Raw genomic sequence first — 17,576 nt, 5'->3', positions numbered from 1 at the left:
CTATACAGAGCCTGTGGCTGGGAATGATTTAAATACATAGATTACTATGGGATTAAACTTAGATGTACTAGTTTGATGCATAGCATTATCCATCAGAATTTATGCTTGTTAATTTGTGCACAAATAAAAACAATATGTAATGTGTAATGGGGTGTTCTCAAGTTCTTGGCAGTGTATCAAATACTTATTTTCCCCACTATATTTCATTGCTGTAATTACTTTTAAAACTTATTTTAGTCCATATGCAAATGAGGGGGGTTGGGTGGACCCTTTGTGCGGCCAAAAGCTCGGTGCACCTTTTCGCTCCCTCAATTTGTATTTTGAGCAGTTCCCCTGACACTGATTGATAGCACTCGTTTGGCCAAAGAGAGCGCTGCCTGAATCCCAACCGCAGCGCTGCGCGTGCCCACTTACTATGCAGGAGTCAGAGGAGGGCACACTGTAGCCGCCACTCGCTAAAGTGATACACACAGAAATGTAGCGAGCGGCATCAGAGAGGAGGAAGCAGCACATTCCCATGTAACACATTCAGATACTTTCTCACCATAACAAGCTGATCGGTGACATTTGTACAGACTATAAAGAGCCTCTCAGACCACTTTTCATTGGTGTCAGGCTTTTTAACATTTTGTTTTAAATAAGATGAATTAGAATAAAAGTGTCTGTCTGAGTCTATGGGGTGAAGGTAACTGCAGGGGAGGGATTTAAATAATCGCGATCCATGTTGCTATGACATTCAAACGAGCGGCAAATCAACTGCCAACATGCAGTGGAAGATACCATATTATACATTATAGGGGGAGGGGAGTGTCTTATAGATGATTAATTATGTATTATTTTGAAGAAGAAACATGTGAAAGTCAATAAATTCATTTTCAAATGATACAATATATCATTATCATATGTGACTACATCCAAAAACAAGATTTTGAAGACACTTGCACTTTAAATAAGAAGTGAATACGACGCTGCAGGAAGTAGTTTTGCCCAGCGGCAACTGACGCTTCTGCAAGTAACAGTTTTACTGACACAGTGAAAACGCGACATTTCATATTCACTTTCTGTTGAAATTGCTGTCTGCAATAATAACTGAAAGAAGGTCTACCAGAGCAAATAAAGGGGCCAGATACAAGGAATATGTAGCTGATGGCCTGCTCAACTTTTTCTGGGAAAAGGAAAAACCACGTAAGTGTGAAATGAAGACGTAAAATAATTGTATAATAAAATTCCTTTATGGGAACCCGTTAATTAGAAACATACAGTGACTGAAAAAGTTCACGAGGAATGAATATTTTTTCAACATTTTTTCACGTGACACCCACAAACTTAAATGTTTTTTTATTTGGATTTTATGTGATACCAACACAAATTAGCAAGTATTTGTGAAGTGTAAAGGAAATGATACACATTTATTAAAATATTTAAAAAATATAAATCTGAACATTGTGACGTGCATTTGTATTCTGTCCCCCTGATACAATACTTTGTAGAACCAACTACTGCTGCAATTACTGCTGCAAGTCTTTAGGGGTCTGTCTCCACTAGCTGTCACATCTAGAGACTGACATTTCTGCCCATTCTCCACACTCGCTCTAGATCAGTGAGATTGGATGGAGGCGTCTGTGAACAGCAATTTTCAAATCTTGCCACAGATTCTCAATGGGATTTAGGTCTGGACTGTGACTGGTACATTCACAGACATGAATATGCTTTGATCTAAATCATCCATTGTATCTCTGACAGTATCTTTAGGGTCGTTGTCTTGCTGGAAGGTGAACCTACACCCCAATCTCTAACATGTATTCCTCCAGGATTGCCCTGTATTTGGAGCCATCTATCTTTCCATCAACTCTGACCAGCTTCCCTGTCTTAAGAAAAGCTTCCCTCCAGCATGATGCTGCCACCACCACCATATGTGATGGTGTGGATGGTGTTTTTAGCTGCGATTTGCATTTAGCCCAAAATTTCTCCTTTGGTCTCATCTGACCAGAGTACCTTCTTCCACATGTTTGTTGTGACCCACTATATGGCTTTTTACAAATTGCAATGGGACTTCTTACGGCTTCCTATAAAAAAAAAATTTCTTCATGCCACTCTCCCATAAAGGCCAGATTTCTGGAGTATAAAATTCTATGGACAGATTCTCCCACTTGAGCTCCGTGATATGTTCTTTGCTTGGGCTATTTTTTTAGAACCTAACCCTGCATTTCTTTTCGCCACAATTTTATCCCTGACCTGTCTGGTGTGTTCCTTGGTTTTCATGATGCTGTTTGATTCCTAATGTTCTCAAACACATCTCTGAGGCCTTCACAGAACAGCTGTGGTTATACTGTGAATAATTTACACACAAGTGGACTCAGTTTACTAATTATGTGACTTCTAGATGCAAATGGTCACTCAAGATTTTATCAAGATTTTATCTAGGGGTATCAGCCTACAGGGGGGCTGTATACAAATGCACATTACAATTTTCAGATACACTACCTTTCAAAAGTTTGGGGTCACCCAGACAATTTTGTGTTTTTCATGAAAACTCATACTTTTATTTATCAAATGAGTTGCAAAATGTTTAGAAAATATAGTCCAGACATTGACAAGGTTAGAAATAATGATTTTTATTAGAAAGAATAATTTTCTCCTTCAAACTTGGCTTTCGTCACAGAATGCTCCCATTGCAGCAATTACAGCATTGCAGACCTTTGGCATTCTAGCTGGTTATTTGAGGAGGTAATCTTGAGAAATTTCACCCCATGCTTCCTGAAGTCCTCCCACAAGTTGGATTGGCTTGATGGGCACTTTTTTCGTACCATAAGGTCAAGCTGCTCCCACAACAGCTCAATGGGGTTGAGATCTGGTGACTGCGCTGGCCACTCCATTACAGATAGAATACCAGCTGCCTGCTTCTTCCCTATAGTTCATGCATAATTTGGAGGTGTGCTTTGGGTCATTGTCCTGTTGTAGGATGAAATTGGCTCCAATCAAGCTCTGTCCACAGGGTATGGCATGGCATGGAAAAATGGAGTGATAGCCTTCCTTATTCAAAATCCCATTTACCTTGACCAAATCTCCCACTTTACCAGCACAAAAGCAACCCCAGACCATCACATTACCTCCACTATGCTTGACAGATGGCGTCAGGCACTCTTCCAGCATCCTTTCAGTTGTTCTGCGTCTCACAAATGTTCTTCTGTGTGATCCAAACACCTCACTTCAAACTTTGATTCGTCTGTCCATAAAGCTTTTTTCCAATCTTCCTCTGTCCAATGTCTGTGTTCTTTTGCCCATATTAATCTTTTCCTTTGATTAGCCTGTCTCAGATATGGCTTTTTCTTTGCCACTTTGCCCTGAAAGCCAGCATCCCGGAGTCGCCTCTTCACTGTAGACGTTGACACTGGCGTTTTGCGTGTACTATTTAATGAAGCTGCCAGTTGAGGAGCTGTGAGGCGTAGATTTCTCAAACTAGAGACTCTAATGTACTTGTCTTGTTGCTCAGTTGTGCAGCGGGGCCTCCCACTTCTCTTTCTACTCTGGTTAGAGGCTGTTTGTGCTCTCTTCTGAAGGGAGTAGTACTCACCGTTGTAGGAAATCTTCAGTTTCTTGGCAATGTCTCGCATGGAATAGCCTTCATTTCTAAGAACAAGACTAGACTGTCGAGCTTCACATGAAAGTTCTCTTTTTCTGGCCATTTTGAGAGTTTCGTAGAACAAACAAATGTAATGCTCCAGATTCTCAACTAGCTCAAAGGAAGGTCAATTTTATAGCTTCTCAAATCAGCCAAACCATTTTCAGCTGGGCTAACATACTTGTGCAAGGGTTTTCTAGGGTTTTCTAAACATGCATTAGCCTTTTACACAGTTAGCAAACACAATGTACCATTAAAACACTGGAGTGGTGGTTGTTGGAAATGGGCCTCTATACACCTATGCAGATATTGCAATAAAAACAAGACTTTTACAGCTAGAATAGTCATTTACCACATTAACAATGTATAGAGTGTATTTCTGATTCATTTAATGTTAGCTTCATTGAAAAAAGATGTGCTTTTCTTTAAAAAATAATGAAATTTCTAAATGACCCCAAACTTTTTAACGGTAGTGTACATATTGACCAAATAATTAGAATATCATGTATCATTTCCTTTACACATTGTAACGGGTCCGGGAGGCGGACTGTAACGGGTCCGGGAGGCGGAACCTCTGAGCTACTATACAAGGGGGCGGCCCTTGTAAGGGAGCGGGTGGCAGTCTCTGGGTGAACGGACAGGGAGTTACGGCAAGTGATCAGGGCAGTCTCTGGGTAAGGGGTAGGTACGACCTGTGATGGCAGAGCCTCCGGGTAGGCTAGCAGGCAGGTGGTAGATGTGTGCTCCCAGGTGAGCAAGCGAGAGTCTCTGGAATAGCAGGTGGTCACGGCACGTGACGGCGGAACCTCCGGGCTGGCAGGCAGGTAGGTAACGGAGAAGCGCTCCCAGGTGAGCGGGCAAGAGTCTCTGGAATAGCTGATGGTCACCGCACGTGACAACGGGACCTCCGGGCTGGCAAGCAGGCAGGTAACGGAGATGCGCTCCCAGGTGAGCGGGCAAGAGTCTGGAGTAGCTGGTGGTCACAGCACGTGACAACGGAGCCTCCGGGCTGGCAAGCAGGCAGATAACGGAGAAGCGCTCCCAGGTGAGCGGGCAAGCTGGTCCATAGACAGACTGTCCGGAGTAGTAAGGCAGACCGTCGGACCTCAGGCAAGCAGGCAGGTAGCTGATATGCGCTCCCAGGTGAGCGGGCAGGCTGGTCCTTTAGACAGACTGACAGGAGTAGTAAGGCAGACCGTCGGACCTCAGACTGGCAGACAGGTAACAAGTATTCAGGCAGGAATCAGGCAGGAAACTGGCAGGTACTGGCAGGTAACTAGCAGGAAACTGGCAGGAAACTGGCAGGTAACTGGCAGGTAACTGGCAACGGGACCTGAGGGCTGAAGCACAGGTGAGACACAGGTGCAAACAACATTGCTCGGGCACCTCCATTTTGGAGGAGGTGCCTTATATATGATGAAGTCCTCCGGCCATTGGCCGGGGACTCTTTAGGGCGGCGCGCGCGGCCCCTTTAAGAGGAGGGGAGCGCGCGCGCGCGCGCCCTAAGCACAGGGGCCGGGAAGGAGCGCGCGCTGAGAGCAGAGCAGGAGGAGGACGCCGGGACGGAGCGCGCGCTGACAGCAGAGCGGGGGGAGGAAGCCGGGCACGGAGCAGAGCGGTGAGAGGAGCAGCGTCCCTGCCTAGCAGAGGGCAGGGACGCCGGCACTACAGTACCCCCCCCCTTTAGGCCCCCCCTTTTTTAGGCCAGACAGAAATTTAGCTAGGATGAGAGGGGCATGGATGTTCTCCCGGGGCTCCCACGTTCTCTCCTCAGGACCAAACCCCTTCCAATCTACCAGGAAAAAGGTCTTTCCTCTTACCCTTTTGGTGGCAAGAATGTTCTCTACCTCAAACTCGTCCTCAGCAGAAACCGGAGCAGGAGGCGTACCTGTAGACTTGGAAAAAGAGTTAAGTACCACAGGTTTGAGGAGAGACACATGGAACGAGTTAGGGATCCGTAAGTTGGCCGGGAGTTTCAATTTATAGGCCACCGGGTTGATCTGACTGATGACCTCCAGTGGGCCGATGAACAGAGGCCCTAACTTATAGGAAGGGATCTTGAGCCGGACATATTTGGACGAGAGCCAGACTTTATCCCCAGGGCGGAATTGAGGAGGGTCCAGACGTTTTTTGTCAGCGTGTCTTTTCATACGCTCGGATGACAGAAGGAGTGCGGACCGGGTACTCTCCCATATGGAGGAAAATTTGTTAACAAGAGATTCCGCAGCCGGATTGTCCGCCGAGGTGGAGACGGGAAACGGGATCCGAGGATGCTGACCGTAGACTACAAAAAACGGGGATTTGGAGGAAGACTCGCTCTCGTGATTGTTGTACGAGAATTCGGCCCATGGCAGGAGATCCACCCAGTCAGAATGGTGGGCATTAACGAAGTGCCGAAGGTAACTGGTCAGGTTCTGATTGATCCGCTCCACTTGACCATTAGACTGTGGGTGGTAAGCGGAGGAGAAGTCCAGGGTGACGTCCAGCAATTTACAAGTGGCTCTCCAGAAACGGGAAGTGAACTGTACCCCACGATCCGACACGATGTGACGGGGCAGGCCATGAAGACGGAAGATGTGGCGGATAAAGTCTTTAGCCAGCTCGGGTGCAGACGGAAGACCTGGCAGTGGAATGAAGTGAGCCATCTTGGAGAAGCGGTCAGCGACCACCCAAATGACCGTACAACTGGCAGAGACGGGCAGATCAGTAATGAAGTCCATCGCTATATGCTGCCAGGGGGCAGCAGGTACTGGCAGAGGTAGGAGGCGGCCGGCCGGCAGGTGTCTCGGAACTTTGTTGCGGGCGCAGGACACACAGGCAGAAACAAAGTCTATTACATCCTTGTGCAGGTTAGGCCACCAGTAGTGCCGGGTAATAAGCTGGAGGGTCTTTTTCTGACCGGCGTGGCCAGCTAGTTTAGACGAATGACCCCAGTGTAGAATCTTCTCCCGATCAGGTACTGGTACGAACGTCTTACCAGGAGGAAGACGATTTAGACTCACGGGAGCCACCTGCATTACTCTGGCGGGATCGATGATATGTTTCGGATCCTCCTCGAGATCAGACACCAGAAAGGATCGAGACAAGGCATCCGCCTTGACGTTTTTGTCAGCCGGGCGAAAATGAAGGACAAAATCAAAACGAGCAAAAAACAAGGACCACCGGGCTTGGCGCGGGTTAAGTCTCTGGGCATGCTGGAGGTAAGCCAAGTTCTTGTGGTCAGTGTAAATTATTACCGGGTGAAGAGCCCCCTCGAGCAGGTAACGCCACTCCTCCAATGCCAGTTTGATGGCCAATAACTCTCGGTCTCCTATGGAATAGTTGCGCTCAGAGGAGGAGAAGAGTTTAGAGAAGAAGCCACAAGTTACCATCCTCCCGGAAGATGATTTTTGAGTAAGTACCGCTCCGGCTCCAGAGGAGGAGGCGTCAACTTCCAGGAAGAACTGCTTGTTGCCATCTGGGCGATGCAGCACCGGGGCGGAAGAGAAGGCCTGTTTAAGGGAAAGAAAGGCCTCCTCTGCTTCGGGTGGCCACTCTTTGGGATTAGTACCTTTACGGGTGAGCGCAGAAATTGGGGCCGTCCGGGAAGAGAAGTGTGGTATGAAGAGGCGGTAGTAGTTGGCGAAGCCCAGGAAACGCTGAATGGCCTTCAACCCCTCCGGTCGGGGCCATTTCTCGATGGCAGACAGTTTCTCAGGATCCATTTGAAGGCCGGTCTGAGAGATAATGTAGCCCAGAAACGGAAGCGAGGTCTGCTCAAAGAGGCACTTCTCAAATTTAGCGTAGAGATGGTTCTGCCTTAGCCTGAGCAGGACCTGACGAACGTCCCTCCGGTGAGTCTGGAGATCCGGAGAGAAGACCAAGATGTCGTCCAGGTACACCACTACGCAGGAGTAGAGAAGGTCCCGGAAGATGTCATTGACCAACTCTTGAAAGACGGCAGGAGCGTTACAGAGACCAAAGGGCATTACCAGGTATTCATAGTGGCCGTCCCGGGTGTTGAATGCCGTCTTCCATTCATCCCCCTGACGAATACGAACCAGGTTGTACGCCCCACGAAGGTCCAGTTTGGTGAAGATCCTAGCCCCCCTCAGACGATCAAATAATTCTGGAATGAGCGGAAGGGGGTACTTATTCTTCACCGTGATCAGGTTTAGGCCTCTATAGTCTATACAGGGACGGAGAGAGCCGTCCTTCTTTTTGACGAAAAAGAAGCCTGCTCCCGCCGGGGAGGTAGATTTCCGGATGAATCCTCTGGCCAGATTCTCCTCAATATATTCGGACATTGACCGGGTCTCAGCAGCGGATAAAGGATAGATACGCCCACGGGGAGGAGTAGTACCGGGTAGCAGATCGATGGGACAGTCGTATGGTCTATGTGGTGGTAATGTCTCTGCCTCCTTTTTATTAAAGACATCTGCATAAGACCAATAAGGAATCGGAAGTCCAGGTAGATTAGCTGGGGTAGGAGAGGGACGGACGGGATGGACGGGAACCAGGCAGGTTTTATGACAGTCTTGTCCCCAGCGAAGGACCTCTCCGGTTTGCCAGTCTAGCACGGGTGCATGTCTCTGGAGCCAGGGCAGACCTAGCAAGAGGGCGTGAGAGAGTCCAGGCAGAACATGAAAGGAGATACTTTCAGAATGCAGCATTCCCACCTGCAGGGTAATGGATTCGGTGATGAGTTGAATGGGGCGAGGTAAGAGGCCCCCATCCACGGCAGCGACAGACAAGGGTACAGCCAGAGGTTTGGTGGGGATGCGGTATTTCTCAACCAGGGACTGTGAAATAAGGTTCCCGGCTGCTCCAGAGTCAAGTTGGGCTAGTTCGAAATAACGGTTCTCCCCGTAGATGATCGAAACTGACAACAGCAGGGATGGAGAGGATTTATTCTTGTCTAGGTGGACCTCTCTGAGCGAACCTAGACACAGGCGTTTCCCGACCTCTCCGGGCAGGCACGGATCCGGTGCTCCTTACTGCCACAGTAGAAGCAGCTCCCCTCGGCACGGCGTGAGTCCTGACGGGTTTTGACCATCTTGGTCTGGTCGACCTGCATAGGCTCAGGAGAGTGTACCTGGGGAGAGATGGAGGGAATGACGGGTTTCTGGAAAGTAGGAGCTAAACGTGGAATCCTTCTCTCACGGGTGACCTCTTTGGCACGCTCCTGAAACCGTAGGTCAATTCGGGTGGCAAGAGTTATTAAGTCATCGAGAGTGGTAGGAATGTCCCGACCGGCAAGTTCATCTTTAATACGGCCGGACAGACCCTCCCAGAAGACGGAAACCAGAGCGTCGTTATCCCAGGCCAGCTCCGAGGCAAGGGTACGGAACCGTATGGCATATTGGCCCACGGTGAGACTCCCCTGACGGAGGCGTAGCAACGATGATGCAGATGAGGTCTTCCGTCCGGGTTCGTCGAAGACTTTCCGGAAAGCCGTGAGAAAAGCAGGCAAGTTGGACACCAGGGGGTCTCCTCTCTCCCATAGAGGATTCAGCCAGGCCAGGGCCTCCCCGGTGAGATGGGACATGATGAAGGCAATTTTGGCCCGGTCGGAGTTAAACTGGTAGGACAAAAGTTCAAAATGCAGGGTGCACTGATTCAAGAAGCCCCGAGCCTGGACGGGGTCGCCTCCGAAGCGAGGAGGTGCAGAAAGCCGGGGTCCGGGGTAGGATACCATAGTATTAGTGAGCAGCGGAGCCGCCGGATTGCAAGATATGGCACTGGCGGAGGTTGTTGGTGGATCAGACAGAGTGTTCAGGCGAGTATTAACATTCCGCAGGTGACCCAGGATGGCCTCCTGTTGGGACCTCTGACGGGACAGTTCAAGACCGAGGTCCGAGAGCGAGGGAGCTTGGGTGCCACCGGGTTCCATGGCCCGAGCAAACTGTAACGGGTCCGGGAGGCGGACTGTAACGGGTCCGGGAGGCGGAACCTCTGAGCTACTATACAAGGGGGCGGCCCTTGTAAGGGAGCGGGTGGCAGTCTCTGGGTGAACGGACAGGGAGTTACGGCAAGTGATCAGGGCAGTCTCTGGGTAAGGGGTAGGTACGACCTGTGATGGCAGAGCCTCCGGGTAGGCTAGCAGGCAGGTGGTAGATGTGTGCTCCCAGGTGAGCAAGCGAGAGTCTCTGGAATAGCAGGTGGTCACGGCACGTGACGGCGGAACCTCCGGGCTGGCAGGCAGGTAGGTAACGGAGAAGCGCTCCCAGGTGAGCGGGCAAGAGTCTCTGGAATAGCTGATGGTCACTGCACGTGACAACGGGACCTCCGGGCTGGCAAGCAGGCAGGTAACGGAGATGCGCTCCCAGGTGAGCGGGCAAGAGTCTGGAGTAGCTGGTGGTCACAGCACGTGACAACGGAGCCTCCGGCGTGGCAAGCAGGCAGATAACGGAGAAGCGCTCCCAGGTGAGCGGGCAAGCTGGTCCATAGACAGACTGTCCGGAGTAGTAAGGCAGACCGTCGGACCTCAGGCAAGCAGGCAGGTAGCTGATATGCGCTCCCAGGTGAGCGGGCAGGCTGGTCCTTTAGACAGACTGACAGGAGTAGTAAGGCAGACCGTCGGACCTCAGACTGGCAGACAGGTAACAAGTATTCAGGCAGGAATCAGGCAGGAAACTGGCAGGTACTGGCAGGTAACTAGCAGGAAACTGGCAGGAAACTGGCAGGTAACTGGCAGGTAACTGGCAACGGGACCTGAGGGCTGAAGCACAGGTGAGACACAGGTGCAAACAACATTGCTCGGGCACCTCCATTTTGGAGGAGGTGCCTTATATATGATGAAGTCCTCCGGCCATTGGCCGGGGACTCTTTAGGGCGGCGCGCGCGGCCCCTTTAAGAGGAGGGGAGCGCGCGCGCGCGCGCCCTAAGCACAGGGGCCGGGAAGGAGCGCGCGCTGAGAGCAGAGCAGGAGGAGGACGCCGGGACGGAGCGCGCGCTGACAGCAGAGCGGGGGGAGGAAGCCGGGCACGGAGCAGAGCGGTGAGAGGAGCAGCGTCCCTGCCTAGCAGAGGGCAGGGACGCCGGCACTACACACATCACAAAGACTTCATACTACAGTGTCACATAAAATCCCTATAAAATACATTTAAGCTTGTAGGTGTAAAGTGAAAATATGTGGAAAAGTTCACAGGGTGTGAATAATTTTTCAAGGCACTGTAAATGTTGCCCGAACTACGGGAAACATGAATGAGACTTTGGCTGCTTGATTGCTGACAGGTGTGTTTTTTTCTGAAATGCTCCGGCGGCTTTTCCTCACACCACTCTAATTGATTGACAGATCTTTCAAGTGTGAACATAGGAAGAAATCTGTCAATCACCTGGAGAGAGGCAGGGAGAAGCCGTGATGGTCACCAGATGGTGGAAGGGAGACGAACGGCTATTTAAAATATATTTACTCTGAAATGCCAGAGAATAGTTAGAAAAAACACCTGGCTGCGATGAATTGAGTGACAGGCTCCCTTTAACCCCTTACTGACATCTGACGTACTAATACGCGTCTGTGCCCTGGGACTTAATACCCAGACCCGTATTAGTACGTCATGGCGATCGCGCGCGCATACAGGCTGTGCGGGCGCGATCGCCGCCGGGTGTCAGCTGATTGTCACAGCTGACACCCGGTACTATGTGCAGGGAGCGGTCCTGCACCGCTCCCAGCACATTAACCCCCGCGATGCTGCGATCGAAGTCGATCGAAGTCGATCGCGGCATTGCGGGGGCAAGGGGAGGTGATCGGCGATACTCACCTCCTCTTCCGGCTTCCAGCGCAGTCTGCAAAGGCTTCCCGGGTGTTGCCATGACAACCCGATGTCGTCATGACAACATCCGGGTCACCAGAGAGCAGGAAGATTGCTTGGACATGCGCAGTGCATCTCCAAGCAATCTTCACACTGTGCACTTCTGACAGCCTTCATGGCATAGGGATGGTGCTCCATTCCTGTGCCATGCAGGCGATCAGAAAAAAAAAAGTGAAAGTCCCAGAGTGGGACAAAGTAATAAAGTGTATAAACTGTGTGAAAGTGGAAAAAAAAAAAATAAAAAATGTGCAAAAATATTATAAAAAAAAAAAAATAATAATACACCAAAAATAAAAATATAATGTACCCATCAATAAATATTATTATAAAAAAAATTAAAAAAAAACAATAAAAGTACACATATTTGGTATCGCCGCGTCCGCAACAACCTGACCTATAAAACTGTCCCACTAGTTAACCCCTTCAGTGAACACGGTAAAAAAAAAAAAAAAAAAACGAAGCAAAAAACAATGCTTTATCACCATACCGCCAAACAAAAAGTGGAATAACACGCGATCAAAATGACGCATATAAATAAAAATGATACCGCTGAAAACGTCATCTCGTCCCGCAAAAAACAAGCCACCATACAGCTCCATCAGCCGAAAATTAAAAAAGTTATAGCTCTCAGAATAAAGCGATACTAAAAAATATTTTTTTCTATAAAATAGCTTTTATAGTGTATAAGCGCCAAAACATAGAAAAATGATACAAATGTGGTACCGCTGTAAACGTACTGACCCGAAGAATAAAGCTACCTCATCAATTTTACCACACGCGGAACAGAATAAAAAAAAAAAAAAAAAAACAATTCCTGAATTGTTGGTTTTTGTTTATTCTGCCTCCCAAAAATCGGAATAGAAAGCGATCAAAAAATGTCACGTGCCTGAAAATGGCACCAATAACAACGTCAAGTCATCCCGCAAAAAACGAGCCGTCACATGACTGTCTGCCAAAATCTGGAAAAATTATAGCTCTCAAAATATGGCGATGCAAAAATTAGATTTTACAAAAAATGCGTCTTTTAGTGTGTGACAGCTGTCAGTCATAAAAACCCCATATGATTCTGGCATTGCTGTAATCACACCGACCCGAAGAATAAAGTCGTCTAATCACTTATACCGCACAAGGAACGGCGTCAAAAATAAACTCTTGGGTTAGGATTGGGCTAGGGTTAGGGCTGGGTTTGGGGATAGGGTTGTGCTGGGGCTAGGGTTGTGCTGGGGCTAGGGTTGTGCTGGGGCTAGGGTTGTGCTGGGGCTAGGGTTGTGCTAGGGTTAGGGCTGGGGTTGTGATTTTTTTCAAAAGTAAGAAAAAAAGATGACGATATGGCGACTAGTGTTGAGAGCAAGTGCTCGCTACTTGAGTTTGCATCGGGTGCTCTGGTATGCATTGAGTATCGTGGGTATTTGAGTGACATGCTCGAGTCTCTGCCCCATATGCTTCGCGGCCAAAAAACTTTACGGGGATTGCCTGCCATGCACGAGCGATCCCCGCATGTTTTTTTTTTGGGTGTCTAATAACCGTGAAACATGCGGAGCAGGGACTCGAGCATGTCACTCGAGCACACGCTGTACATGGTGCATACCTGAGTACCCGATGCAAACTCAAGTAGCGAGCACTTGCGCTCAAGAATAATGACAACTTATTCAATATGATGACCTAATGTAAACAAATAATGTGCCGTACCTCTGGGTTCAAAATGTTCACTATACACCTTAATAAAATCCTTGAGGGGTATAGTTTCCAAAATGGGGACACTTGTGGGGGAGCTCCACTGTTTAGGCACATCACGGGCTCTCCAAACGCGACATGGTGTCCGCTAACAAATTGAATGGAAAATCGGCTCAAATTGTTAGCGGACACCACATTGCGTTTGGAGAGCCCCTCTGTGCCCAAACTTTGGAGCTCCCCCACAAGTGACCCCATTTTGGAAACTAGACCCCCCAAGGCACCTTTCTAGATGCATAGTGAGCACTTGGAACCCCCAGGTGCTTCACAAATTGATTCGTAACAATGAAAAAGTGAAAAAAAAAAACACTTTTTCATTTTTATGAATCAATTTGTGAAGCACCTGGGGTTCCAAGTGCTCACTATGAATCTAGATAGGTGCCTTGGGGGGTCTAGTTTCCAAAATGGGGTCACTTGTGGGGGAGCTCCAATGTTTGGGCACACAGGGACTCTCTAAATGCAACATGGTATCCGCTAACAAATTGAATGGAAAATCGGCTCAAATTGTTAGCGGACACCACATTGCGTTTGGAGAGCCCCTCTGTGCCCAAACTTTGGAGCTCCCCCACAAGTGACCCCATTTTGGAAACTAGACCCCCCAAGGCACCTTTCTAGATGCATAGTGAGCACTTGGAACCCCCAGGTGCTTCACAAATTGATTCGTAAAAATGAAAAAGTGAAAAAAAAAAAACTTTTTCATTTTTATGAATCAATTTGTGAAGCACCTGGGGTTCCAAGTGCTCACTATGAATCTAGATAGGTGCCTTGGGGGGTCTAGTTTCCAAAATGGGGTCACTTGTGGGGGAGCTCCAATGTTTGGGCACACAGGGACTCTCTAAATGCAACATGGTATCCGCTAACAAATTGAATGGAAAATCGGCTCAAATTGTTAGCGGACACCACATTGCGTTTGGAGAGCCCCTCTGTGCCCAAACTTTGGAGCTCCCCCACAAGTGACCCCATTTTGGAAACTAGACCCCCCAAGGCACCTTTCTAGATGCATAGTGAGCACTTGGAACCCCCAGGTGCTTCACAAATTGATTCGTAAAAATGAAAAAGTGAAAAAAAAAAAACTTTTTCATTTTTATGAATCAATTTGTGAAGCACCTGGGGTTCCAAGTGCTCACTATGAATCTAGATAGGTGCCTTGGGGGGTCTAGTTTCCAAAATGGGGTCACTTGTGGGGGAGCTCCAATGTTTGGGCACACAGGGACTCTCTAAATGCAACATGGTATCCGCTAACAAATTGAATGGAAAATCGGCTCAAATTGTTAGCGGACACCACATTGCGTTTGGAGAGCCCCTCTGTGCCCAAACTTTGGAGCTCCCCCACAAGTGACCCCATTTTGGAAACTAGACTCCCCAAGGCACCTTTCTAGATGCATAGTGAGCACTTGGAACCCCCAGGTGCTTCACAAATTGATTCGTAAAAATGAAAAAGTGAAAAAAAAATACTTTTTCATTTTTATGAATCAATTTGTGAAGCACCTGGGGTTCCAAGTGCTCACTATGAATCTAGATAGGTGCCTTGGGGGGTCTAGTTTCCAAAATGGGGTCACTTGTGGGGGAGCTCCAATGTTTGGGCACACAGGGACTCTCCAAATGCAACATGATATCCGCTAACAAATTGTTGGCTCAAATTGTTAGCGGATATCATGTTGCATTTGGAGAGTCCCTGTGTGCCCAAACATTGGAGCTCCCCCACAAGTGACCCCATTTTGGAAACTAGACCCCCCAAGGCACCTATCTAGATGCATAGTGAGCACTTGGAACCCCAGGTGCTTCACAAATTGATTCATAAAAATGAAAAAGTGTTTTTTTTTTTCACTTTTTCATTGTTACGAATCAATTTGTGAAGCACCTGGGGGTTCCAAGTGCTCACTATGCATCTAGAAAGGTGCCTTGGGGGGTCTAGTTTCCAAAATGGGGTCACTTGTGGGGGAGCTCCAAAGTTTGGGCACAGAGGGGCTCTCCAAACGCAATGTGGCGTCCGCTAACAATTTGAGCCGATTTTCCATTCAATTTGTTAGCGGATACCATGTTGCATTTAGAGAGTCCCTGTGTGCCCAAACATTGGAGCTCCCCCACAAGTGACCCCATTTTGGAAACTAGACCCCCCAAGGCACCTATCTAGATGCATAGTGAGCACTTGGAACCCCTAGGTGCTTCACAAATTGATTCGTAAAAATGAAAAAGTGTTTTTTTTCTTCACTTTTTCATTATTACGAATCAATTTGTGAAGCACCTGGGGGTTCCAAGTGCTCACTATGCATCTAGAAAGGTGCCTTGGGGGGTCTAGTTTCCAAAATGGGGTCACTTGTGGGGGAGCTCCAAAGTTTGGGCACAGAGGGGCTCTCCAAACGCAATGTGGTGTCCGCTAACAATTTGAGCCGATTTTCCATTCAATTTGTTAGCGGATACCATATTGCATTTAGAGAGTCCCTGTGTGCCCAAACATTGGAGCTCCCCCACAAGTGACCCCATTTTGGAAACTAGACCCCCCAAGGCACCTATCTAGATGCATAGTGAGCAGTTGGAACCCCCCGGTGCTTCACAAATTGATTCATAAAAATGAAAAAGTGTTTTTTTTTTCACTTTTTCATTGTTACGAATCAATTTGTGAAGCACCTGGGGGTTCCAAGTGCTCACGATGCATCTAGATAGGTGCCTTGGGGGGTCTAGTTTCCAAAATGGGGTCACTTGTGGGGGAGCTCCAATGTTTGGGCACACAGCGGCTCTCCAAACGCAACATGGTGTCGCTAACAATTTGAGCCAATTTTGCATTAAATTTGTTAGCGGACACCATGTTGCATTTAGAGAGCTGCTGTGTGCCCAAATATTGGAGCTCCCCCACAAGTGACCCCATTTTGGAAACTAGACCACCCAAGGCACCTATCTAGATGCATTGTGAGCACTTGGAACCCTCAGGTGCTTCACAAATTGATTCATAAAAATGAAAAAGTGTTTTTTTTTTTCACTTTTTCATTGTTACGAATCAATTTGTGAAGCACCTGGGGGTTCCAAGTGCTCACTATGCATCTAGAAAGGTGCCTTGGGGGGTCTAGTTTCCAAAATGGGGTCACTTGTGGGGGAGCTCCAAAGTTTGGGCACACATGGGCTCTCCAAACACAACATGGCGTCCGCTAATTATTCAAGCAAATTTTACAATCAAAAAGTCAAATGGCGCTCCTTCCCTTCCGAGCCCTGCCGTGCGCCTAAACAGTGTTTTTTCCCCAAATATTGGGTATCTGCGTGCCCAGGGGAAATTGCACAACAAATTTTGGGGTCCACTTTTTCTTGTTACCCCTGTGAAAATAAAAAAAATTGGGTCTAAAGTAACATTTTTGTGAAAAAAGTTAAATGTTCATTTTTTTCTTCCACATTCAAAAAATTCCTGTGAAGCACCTGAAGGGTTAATAAAGTTCTTGAATGTGGTTTTGAGCACCTTGAGGGATGCAGTTTTTAGAATGGTGTCACTTTTGGGTATTTTCTGTCATACAGACCTCTCAAAGTGACTTCAAATGTGATGTGGTCCCTAAAAAAATGGTTTTGTAAATTTTGTTGGAAAAATGAGAAATCGCTGGTCAACTTTTAACCCTTATAGCTCCCTAACAAAAAAAAATTTTGGTTCCAAAATTGTGCTGATGTAAAGTAGACATGTGGGAAATGTTATTTATTAACTCTTTTGTGTGATATATCGCTCTGATTTCAGGGCTTAAAAATTCAAATTCTGAAAATTGCAAAATTTTCAAAATTTTCGCCAAATTTCCGTTTTTTTCACAAATAAACGCAAGTGATATCGAAGAAATTTTTCCACAATCATGAAGTACAATATGTCACGAAAAAACACTCAGAATCAGGGGGATCCGTTGAAGCGTTCCAGAGTAATTACCTCATAAAGTGACAGTGGTCAGAATTGTAAAAATTGGCCCAGTCATTAACGTGCAAACCACCCGCGGGGCTTAAGGGGTTAATATGGCATAAGAGCAGCCTGAAAAGTGCTGGATGAACAGATATTTGCTAATATTTATTATTACCAATATTCCTACTAATATAGATAGAAATTATTGATAAAGGGAGAAAACCTTGTGGAAGAAAGTCCAAGGTAAAATGTAAACCAGAAATCGGCTGCTATCATTTCCTAAGCAGATAATTCTCCTAATGTTCCCCATTTTCTCCACTATTAGCTGGTCGTCAAGCTAAACCAACATATAGAAAGAGAAGAACACTAAAATTCTTCCTGGAGCAGGCCGCCGTACTCCCTGAGATCGGAGATCCCGATACAGAAGTAGACTGCAGACTGTACACAACGTAATTCACCATTTGTATAGTACTGTACCTGCTGTGTCAGAGGGGTCATTTACTTTTATGTCCATGTGTCAAGGATAGTAGGAATCTTAAGTGCAAAATCTCGCTGTTTTTAATGCATT

The 17,576-nt window shown here is 47.4% G+C and overlaps 1 long non-coding RNA gene across 2 annotated transcripts in view; it reads left to right on the top strand.

Moving 5' to 3' along the window:
• The window catches only part of LOC141160867 (uncharacterized), a 69,136-nt gene that overhangs the window by 28,245 nt on the left and 23,315 nt on the right, over positions 1-17,576 (top strand). The gene's annotated exons all lie outside the window — the stretch shown is intronic.

Source organism: Phyllobates terribilis, unplaced genomic scaffold, assembly GCF_046119375.1.
Source record: "Phyllobates terribilis strain yellow unplaced genomic scaffold, ASM4611937v1 Scaffold_9__5_contigs__length_417890890, whole genome shotgun sequence".
Lineage (NCBI taxonomy): Eukaryota > Metazoa > Chordata > Amphibia > Anura > Dendrobatidae > Phyllobates > Phyllobates terribilis.
Note: the sequence above shows the minus strand (reverse complement) of the source record. Positions and strands in the feature narration are given on the sequence as shown.